The sequence below is a fragment of the Neovison vison genome, chromosome 9 (assembly GCF_020171115.1).
Source record: "Neovison vison isolate M4711 chromosome 9, ASM_NN_V1, whole genome shotgun sequence".
Lineage (NCBI taxonomy): Eukaryota > Metazoa > Chordata > Mammalia > Carnivora > Mustelidae > Neogale > Neogale vison.
In genome coordinates, this window is record NC_058099.1 from 33,606,852 (window position 1) to 33,617,276 (window position 10,425).

Consider the following 10,425-nt stretch of genomic DNA (forward strand, 5'->3'; position numbering starts at 1 on the left):
CTCCCATGTTTATGTCTAAGAAATAAGATTGGGTTAATTTAAGTTTTTTCTTCTTTGTACTTTTCTGTACTTCTTGGTTCTGTTTAATTAGTAGGCATTGCAAATATGAAAGCAGTAAAACTATTAATTTTATGTAGATTTTATTTCTTATCACTATCTACCCTTCAGGTCCGGGAAGAGGTGGCTAAGTCCTGGCCAAGAAGAACTTCTATCTCTTCTAAACCCCTCCCCCAACCCAGCTCTTCACTTTTCTTCTTCCACATCCCTGAGCCTTGTCCATCTGCAGCTTTAGTGTTGAGTCCAGGTCATACTTCCTTCCCAACCAGACTGCAAACGCTCAACTGAGGACCAAACTGAGTGATTTGCCTCCACTGCCCTATTCCCTACCTCCAATCCCTCCATCAACACCACACCATTCCCTGTCTCAACAGCACAACTATCACTACTCACCACCATCCACCAACCAACATCCACCAACACTATCACCACCACTCCCACCATACCATGACACTCACTCACACCGGCACTAACACCACCACCACCACCAGCACCACCACCACAACTACACCATCACCACCACTATTATTCCATCAACCTCATAATCATCACTACCCACCAATATCACTCAACAAAAACAAAAATATCCATCACCACCACTACCCCCCATCACCACCAATACTACTAACTTACCACCACCACTCATGACCATTATAGTATAAGCACCACCCAAATCACCAGCACTCATCAACACAACGCACCACAAATAAACATATCCCCAACTGCTACCACCACCACCACCAGCAGTGCCACCAACCTCTACTACCATAACCACTCCTTAGCATGGGCACCATGAATGGTTGGTTGGTTATACGAATGAATGAACAAGTGTGCATCTGAATGAATAAGTAAAGGGATGAAGAAAAGATAACTTTAGACAGTTCATGAAAGGACCGTTTGGTGATCTGTGGTGTGTAATGTAGGTAGATTTATGTGTCTCAGCTTTGTCTTTTTAATATCCCTTTCACTCCCTGATTTGCTCCTCTCTGCTGCCTTCTTCAGCCACTGTCCAGTGTCTTCTAAAGCCCAGGCACAGGACAATTTCCTTTAAGGCAGTTCTAGGTGGTTGTCAAGGCTATGAGGCAAAGGAGCTTGATGTCTGAATTCCTGGTGAATGAAGGTGAAGTGTGCACCCCCATCACCACCATGGGAAGATGGTGATAAAATGGGTCACCAGCTGCCTCTCAGCTCCTGGGGTGAGGGGCTGTCCAAGTACCTCTGGATAAAAGCCGAATTTAAAGTGGGGAAGGGGCACCCGGGTGGTTCAATTGGTGAGCATCTGACTCTTGATTTGGGCTCAGGTCATGATCCCAGGGTCATGGGATCAAGCCCTCTATCAGGATCCACACTCAGTGCAGAGTCAGCTTGAGATTCTCTCTCTCCCTCTGCCCTTCCCCCATTCTCACCCATGTACTCCCTCCCTTTCTCTCTCAAATAAATAAAATCTTTCTAAGAAATTTAAAAAGTTAAATTAAATTAAAAAGTGGGGGAGAAGAAGAGAGAAGCAGTATCATCCATCAAATTCTGGGGATGTTTCTGGGGCATTAGTTATTCTCACTGGCTAAGAAACCCCAGTCTTGTCTTCCCAGCTTCCGTCCCTACCACTCAGCATGCAGCCTGATGCCCTAAGACATTGCCAGAAGCCAGCAGATTTAGGTTCGAGCTTCTAGCTCCTGTTCTAACAATGACTTTCTTGATCTCTGTCTCCCTATCTGAGCAATGAGGAACTTAGGAAAAATGTATCTGTATCTGGTGTCCCACCAGTTCTGATGGTCTGTGATTAAACATTTCCACCAAGAAGTTTTCTTTCCTGGACAAATCAATAGGTGGAGTTATTCTCTTGATGGACAATCCCTTTTTGTTCACATCCTTGACAGCAGACATGATCTCAAAGAAAGGACTGGGAATGAACATCAAAGAGAAAGGGATGGAACACTTTATCTTTAGGTCTAATTGCTCAACTGATCATCAAGTTAAAAACTGGGAGGGACTCAGGGATTATATGATCCAAACCCTAGCATGAAAACCTTTTCAAGATCCCCAGCCAAGCAGGACCAGACCCAACCCCTCAAACCAGGTCTAGAGTTCCTGTAGCCCCAGGAAACCTGGAAGAAACTACCAGATCAACCTCAACATTTTCCTCAAAATCCCTCCTCATGTACACATAGCTGCTGTAGCCCATGACTATTTCTTGGTTTCTTTGTTTGTCTGTTCAATTTGGATCTCTCTTTCTGTCCCTCTGTCTGCTTTGTCCCTATCTCATTCTCTTTTTCTCTGTCTCCATCCTCCCTCACCTCTCTCTCTCTCTTTTACTTTATCCCTCAGTGAATTATCTCTTGGAATTTAAAAGTTAGATGTTCATTTCAAGGTCTTATTAATCCTGCTGTAGGAAAATCCCTGTTTATGAGCTAAGATATGCAAGAGTTATAAAAATTCTTACAAAAATCCACAGCCTGGTAGAAAGGGAAGAGCTTCGGGCCCTCTTGGGGCTTTAGCTTCTGCATATATAAAATGAAGGTGTTGGGACACATTGATCTTGAGTACCAGCTCCAGCTCTGACAACCCAGGATTTGGAAGGATCCAGAAATTCAGATTCCCCAGCTCAGCCAGTGAATCCTAGATGTGGGTATCACTGACCACTTTTGCTTTTGTGGACATTGGCTAAGAATTCTACCAGAGCTCCCCGTGCCAGTAGTTAGCAGCAGATGAACCTAGCCACCCTTTAAGCACATCCCTGATAGGTGAATTTGAGGGGAGTCTCTCGAGTAGTCTGGTGGGGAAGGGAGTCTAAAGCCAGAAACAGAGAGAAGTCATCCCCCTTTTCAACAAATGTTTCTAAGTGCCACCTATGTGCTAAGCATCTGACCTAAATCAGACACTGTCTTTGCCTTTATTATAATATAAAGAAGAAAGAAAACAGTTCTTTGTTGAATGAATAACATTCTTTGGGAGTTTGAAAAAAATAAAAATAAAACAAAACAAAACAAAAAAAACATTCTTTGGGAGTTTGGAAGCAATGGGGTTTTTACTTTGAGTAAGGAGATCAAGAAAGTCTTCCCAAGAAGGTGACAGTTGATCTGAAGCCTGGTGGGTGAGTAGGATTTTAATGGACAGAGAAGTATGGGGGAAAGTGCATCCTGAGTAGGGAGAATAGAATAAGCAAAAGAATAGAGCAACCATCCCTTCAGAAAAAGCTGAGTACAGAAAATGAGTTGAGATCAGACTGTGGGAGCCTGGAAAAGGAGGCTAAGGAAATAGACCATAACCTGGGGATCTGGGGAACCATTAATGGTTTTTCAGCAGGAGAGTGACAAGCTCTGATCTATGTGCTTTAGAAAGATTCCACTGGCCATCAGCATAAGGGCTGGGATGGAACAGAAGAGACAAAAGGCAGAGACTATCTAAAAAGACTAAGAGAACACAGAAGTAGAACTTGTACCAATAATCCGAATAAATTTGTACAACAGCACAAACACAAACATGGGGGTGGGGTGGGGAGAGAAGCCAAGTGGAGTGAGTAAGGACAGGAAATGAGGTCTGAGAAGGACTTGGCAAAAGAGAACTTGCCTCTCAGAAGACAAGTCTGTCAAGGCAGGGAGAGAGGGAAGGAAGAACAATATTTCGGAATCCCCATGAATAAGCCTTATATTTGGAAAACAAAACAAAACAAAACAAAAACACAGTGATAAATCATCATACATCAGAGATGGCAGAGGCCTGGAAGACTATTAAATTCTTTATCCCCACTGCATGGATGGGGAAAACAAGGACCAAAAATCATGAAGGGCCTGACTGGGTTCTCTGGAAAGCCCCAGCAGAACCTAGTCTAGAATCAAGAACTTCTGCCTCCAAATCAGTTTACCCCTCCCCTACATTTGCCTGACTAGCATGTGGCTCCACTTTGCTAAAAAAAGAAGAAGAAGAGACACAGACGCCACAGAAACGTGTCTGGAATCCTATCTCCTATGAGGTAGGCAGGCAGTAGTGGTATCAGGAGACGTTACTGCACTCAGAGATCAGTGAGGGCAGAACTAGGACAGAATCAGTGAGGGTTGAAAGAAAAGGTGGAGAAAGGGATGTTCTAAAAGAAAAGTTAGCAGGACTGAGCAAAGGATGCTCCACGATGGAAGAAAACAGGAACCTGGGCATGAAAATCTCTGGTGATGTTGAACCCGTATTGGATCATTAGTGAATAAGAGAAGGTCAGAAGTGACCCCCAAAGTGAGGAGGCTGGAGGGCTGGAGAAGGCAGAAGACAGAAAGACCTTGTTTGGAGTTAAATTATGAGATTGGTTTGGATAAGTAGCATTTGAAATGATGGTGGAACCCCAACTGTTAATATTTTTGAGCTTTTAGCTAACCACGGGCATAGGGTATTGGTGCAATCTCACTTAGGCCTCACAAGAACCCCTTGAAATAGCACCATTATTATCCTTCGAGGATAGATGAGGAACTGAAGCATGGAGCTATAAGTTTATCGCAGGCTCCCCAGCCTGGAAGCAAACAAGCCAGATGTCAAACTCAGGTCCACCGAACTCTGAAGCCCACTTCTATTATTCCTGTGCTCCAGTTCCATCACCAAGGAGCAGAGAGGAGACAGCTGAAGGATTAAGAGTAGATAAATACTTGAAAGTAGAGAGAAGAGAGAGAGAAAAGTGAGAGCATGTCAACCCCTGAGCAATATTGATAAGCCCAGTAAGGAGTCAGAAAGGAGCAGATGGAGGCAGAGGGAGAATAGAGTCTTTGTCACAAAAGTCAAAGTTGGAGAGCGTTTCCACTCAAACGTCAAGGTGAGTCTTGAAGTCAATCCAGAATGTCCTATGTGGGGAAGATGTGCTGATCTCAGTAAATTCAGGAAGAATCTTGGGTCAAAGTCACCCCAGTGTTTGCAGTCCTCAGGCTGCCTGGAAGACTTACAAGAGAGAGTCAGTGCGGATGAGAGCTCTGGGTGGGGCGAGGCCAGAACAGCCTAACCAGCGAGGACTGTGCAGGAAACATGAGCAGACACTCCAGGGAACAACAACAAAGAATCTGATTTCCAAGTTGCGTATTATATTACTAAATATGTCCAGTTCTCAAAAACAACAACAACATAGAAGACATTCAAAGAAAAAAAGAAATTATGTATCACAGCGGGGGAAAAGCAATCAATAGAAACCATACCTAAGGGGCCCCTGGGTGGCTTAGTCTTTAAGCAGCTGCCTTCAGCTCAGGTTATGATCCTAATGTCCTAGGATGGAGCCCCACATCATGTTCCCGGCTCAGTGGGGAGCCTGTTTCTCCCTCTCCATCTGCCTGCTGCTCCCCCTGCTTGTGCTCTCTCTCTGTCAAACGAATAAATAAAATCTTTAAAAAAATTTTTTTAAACTGTACCTAAGGAAACCCAAGCACTTGATATCAGCTATAAATGAGCTATCTTAAATATGTTCAAAGAATTCAAGGAAACCATGTTGAAAAACCTAAAGAGGTGTACAAGAGGGGAGCCTGGCTGGCTCAGTCAGTAGAGCATGCAACTCTTGATCTTGGGGTCCAGCTGAGAGCCTGGGAGCCCTGTCAGTCCCCTGCTCAGTGAGGAGTCTGCTTCTCCCTCTATGCACCCCATCCCCGCTTGTTCTCTCTCTCTCTTTCTCTCTCCCTCAAAAAAAAAAAAAAAAAAGTCTAAAAGAAAGATCTAAAAACAAAAGAATTTAACAGCTGAGTAAAATCTGCTTTTTTCAGGGTACCTGGGTGGCTTAGTCAGTTAAGCGTCTGCCTTCGTCTCAAGTCATGATCGCAGGGTCCTGGGACTGAGCCCTGCATGGGCTCCTTGCTCAGCAGGGAGCCTGCTCCTCCCTTTCCCTCTGCTTGTACTCTCTCTCTCTGTCTCAAATTATTTAATTAATTTATTGATTGATAAATAAATAAATAAAATCTTTTTAAAAATCTGTTTTTTTCTCAATAATCTAAATGAGTTCTTTATGTTCTCTGAGAGATTAAACAACCACTCAATATTTGTTTTTGAAAGTTCTATCTGCTCTCTCTCTCTCATGAGATATATTTTACGTACCATAAAATTTACCCTTTTAAAGTGTACAACTCAGTAGTTTTTAGTATACTCACAGATCATGCAACTATCACCAGTATCCAATTCCAGAACATTTTTATCACCCCAAAGAAATTCTATAGCCATTAGGCAGGCAGGCAGTCATTCTCCATTCTTCTGTCCCCTTACCCCTTAGCAACCACTAATCTACTTTCTGTCTCTACGGAGTCGCCTGTTCTGAACATTTCATAGAAATGGAATCATAGGGCTCCTGGGTGGCTCAGTGGGTTAAAGTCCCTGCCTTCAGTTCAGGTCATGATCCCGGGGTCCTGGGATCGAGCCCTGCATCAGGCTCTCTGCTCAGCAGGGAGCCTGCTTCCCCCTCTCTCTGTCTGCCTCTCTGCCTACTTGTGATCTCTCTTTCTCTGTCAAATAAATAAATAAAATCTTTAAAAAGAAAAAAAAAGAAATGGAATCATACAATAAGTGCCTTTTTTGTCTGTCTTCTTTAGCTTCACATAATATTTTCAAGGATCACCCTGTTGGAACATGTGTTAGTACTTCATTTCTCTTTATGGCTGAATAAGATCACATTGCATAGATATACCACATTTTGTTTATCCACATTTTGAGTTGTGTTTACTTTTTGGCTACTATGAATAATGCTGCCATGAACCCTCATGTCCAGGTTTTTATTTGAACGTATGTCTTCACTTCTCTTGGATATATATCCAGGAACAGACTATATGGGTCATATGGTAACTCTATGCTTAACTTTTTTAGGAGCTCCCAAACTGTTTTCCAAAGCAGCTGCACCATTTTACCTTCCCACCAGCAGTGTACAAGTGTTCCACTTTCTCCACATCCTCAACAACACTTGTTATTGTCTATCTTTTTTTTTCTTTTTTTAAAAAGATTTTATTTATTTATTTGACAGAGAGAGAGTACAAGTGGAGGGAGCAGCAGGAAGAGGGAGAAGCAGACTCCCACTGAGCAGGGAGCCTGACACAGGGCTTGATCCTAGGACTCTGGGATCATGACCTGAGCTGCAGGCAGATGTTCAACCTACTGAGCTACCCAGGTGCCCCCCCTTTTTAAAAGATTTTTGTTTGTTTACTTATTTGAGAAAGAGAGGGAGAGAGAGAATACAAGCAGGGGGAGCAGGCGACAGAGAGGCAGACTCCACACTGAGCAGAGAGCCCGATGAAGGGCTCAGTGCAGGGCTTGATTCCAGAACCCTGGGATGATGACTGAGCCAAAGGCAGATACTTAACGAATGAGCCACCCAGACACCCGTCAGCTCTGAAATTCTTTTGAAATTATTATTTTGAAGGCCAGCTTATATTGCATTTCATAGTACTTTCTTATAAAGTTATATATTAATTATAGCTGGATTTATATGTGAAATGTCTTGAAGGTTGTTATCTGAAATGTTAACAGTGGTTGGCCTCTTGGGAATGGTGCCTTGTGTTGTTTTAAGTTCATTCTTGTGCTTTTTTGTATCACTTACATTTTCTATATGCATATTTATCAACTTTATCATCAGTAAAATCCATAGAGCTTTTTGTTTTGGCAAAAAATAAAACAAAAAAAATTGGCTATGTTGAGAAGATGTGGATAAATAATTTCTTAAATTCTTTCTGCTTACATGAAACGAATATCATTTTGCCAGTTGCTCCCAAAGGGGGGGAAAATGTCCAATTAGCCAAGTGATCACAATTCAACAGTTATTTTTTGAACACCAAACAGGGCCCTGTGCTAGGTAAGCCATGCTGTGTGAGAGAGAAGGACATTTAGGGCACAGTTCCTGCGTTCAAGGTTCTTTTGATGTAGCAAAGGATCTCAGATGTGTAAATAAATAACTGAAAGCAAGGCAGAACAGAAGTGTAGCATAGAGGCACCTACAAGAAGCTGCACAGTCCCCAAGGAAGCTATGATTTGCCACTGAGGGATTCAAAAAGACAGGACAGCTTTGGAGTGTGCTCTTGAAGCTGAGTTCTATTTCACTGTGTAGAAGACAGGAGAGAGGGGCACATGCAAAGGCAAAGAAGCAGGCACCTGTGAGCCTGCCCACCTTTTCCTTCCCCTCCGCCTCACTTTCCTTGCCCTAGCCTTCCTGGGCTGCTACTTCTGGGCATAGGCCCGCCGTTTCACACCTTCATGCTGTCCTTCACCTGGAATGCCCCTCTTTCCCTCACTCCTGCTATTCTGAGCCTCCTGTCCCTGTCACTCTTCCAAGAATTCTCCTAGACTGAGCAGACTGAGTTCAAGGCCTCCTGCCTGTGCTCTGACAGCATTCTGAGTCTGTCTCTATTGTCACACTCTGTACCCTGCATTGTAATGATCTATTGGGTATTTGTTTCCTTCACCAGACTGTGAGCTCAGGTGGAGGAAGGGCTGGGAGCCTGGTGCAGAGCACTAGTGCTCAATAAGCACTGAATTGAGCACACGCTGTGGCTGGTCTGGGGAGCGGGGATGATAGCCGCAGCTCTGTGTGCCCAGCACACTCCCCCATGCCCTTCTTCTAGGAGCCCACCCTAATCGCCTAGCCACGGAGTTGGAGCAGCAGTGCCCGCTGGGCCATTTATTACTCATCATGCCCCAGATATCAAGGATGCGGGTGGCCCAACCCAGACCTATCAGGGCCCTCCCCAGTGCAGTCAAGATGGTGCACGCTTTCCCCATTAAGGAGTTAAGCTGACATTGCCCATATTCCTTACCATGGAGAAAAAACCTATTTGCAGGCGCGAACGAAACCATTACACCAGACAAGCAGGAATGGGTGTAAAGCAGAAATGGTGTGACGGGAGTTATGGATAGTTTTGGAGACTCTGGTTCTAGTCCTTGAGATCCCCAGAGCTGGACTCTTTTCATTCAGAAAATTTCATTCAGGCAGGTCTCTTTTCATTATGTGTCCCATCCTGGGACCTTTCAATAAATCTCTTTGTGGGTATAAGCTAATTGGGTTGGGTTTCTGTCACTTACAAGCTTATCTCTTTTCAGTGCTGGGGTCCTCAGCAATACATACAGCTGGAAAGAGCAGCTGAGGCCAAGTTAAGGAAGATTCAAGTATTATATGAGGGGGTTTGGAGTTTATACTGTAGGTACAGTAATGGGTAGTCAGAGACTCATGAGAAAACACCAGCAACACATAAGTTTTGAATTAGAGGGAGAGACGAGACAGGAGGCCAGTTGGAAATGCAAAACAAAACCACCTCCATATATCACAGAGGTCAAGGAGAGAGAAGATTGAAAAAAACCCTGGGTTTGTTATGTAGGGAAGAGCAGCAAGGCTTGTGATAAATGGGGAAGTAAGGAAGAAAGGTGGTCATGTCGAATAAATAGTCATTTCTGAAACACTGCAAATAGCCCCCTGTGCAAACATTAGTCACTGATACAAATGGGATCTCAGGGTTTTTATAAACAAGTGAGCCATTGCCAACACTCACATCTGGTAGATGATACATCCATCATGTGTAAATACTTCACGTCGCATCGATTACCCTGATCAATTTTAGGCATCTATCATTTTCCAGGCCTGCAACCCAGCACAGAGAAATTACAAAGAAATAGAATGTTCTGTTCATTCTATGGCTACAGCTGGCTCATAGGAAAACACGAATAAATCCGTGGCAATACTCAGGTGGTTTTAAGGCATAAAGAAAAAACTACTATTTTGTTTGTTTGGAGAATTATTTCTTAAACTAGATCAAGAAACCATCATTTTCAAAATTCACTTTGAAAATCACCCTCATCTTGGGAGGGAGAAAGATCAATAATGATATACAAGAAATAGGGACAACAAATGCTTAAAACCAGGAGCCATGGTCATCAAATCTGATACTCCAGACTTTTTTTTTTTTTTAAAGATTTTATTTATCTATTTGAAACAGAGAGAGAGAGATCACAAGTAGGCAGAAAGGCAGGCAGAGAGAGGGAGAAGCAGGCTCTCCACTGAGCAGGGAGCCCAATGCGGGCCTCGATCCCAGGACCCTGAGATCATGACCTGAGCCAAAGGCAGGGGCTTAACCCACTGAGCCACCCAAGCACCCTAAATACTCCAGCCTCCTTAAAGAAAGAGAAAGTAAGACGGGAAAGGTAGAAGGCAACAAGCAGTTTAGGTTTGCTCTTACAGGCAAAGGAAATCATAACGGGTTTCTTTTTTTTTTTTTTTTTTTAAGATTTTATTTATTTGGGCGCCTGGGTGGCTCAGTGGGTTAAGCCGCTGCCTTCGGCTCAGGTCATGATCTCAGGGTCCTGGGATCGAGTCCCGCATCGGGCTCTCTGCTCAGCAGGGAACCTGCTTCCTCCTCTCTCTCTCTGCCTACCGCTCTGCCTACTTGTAAT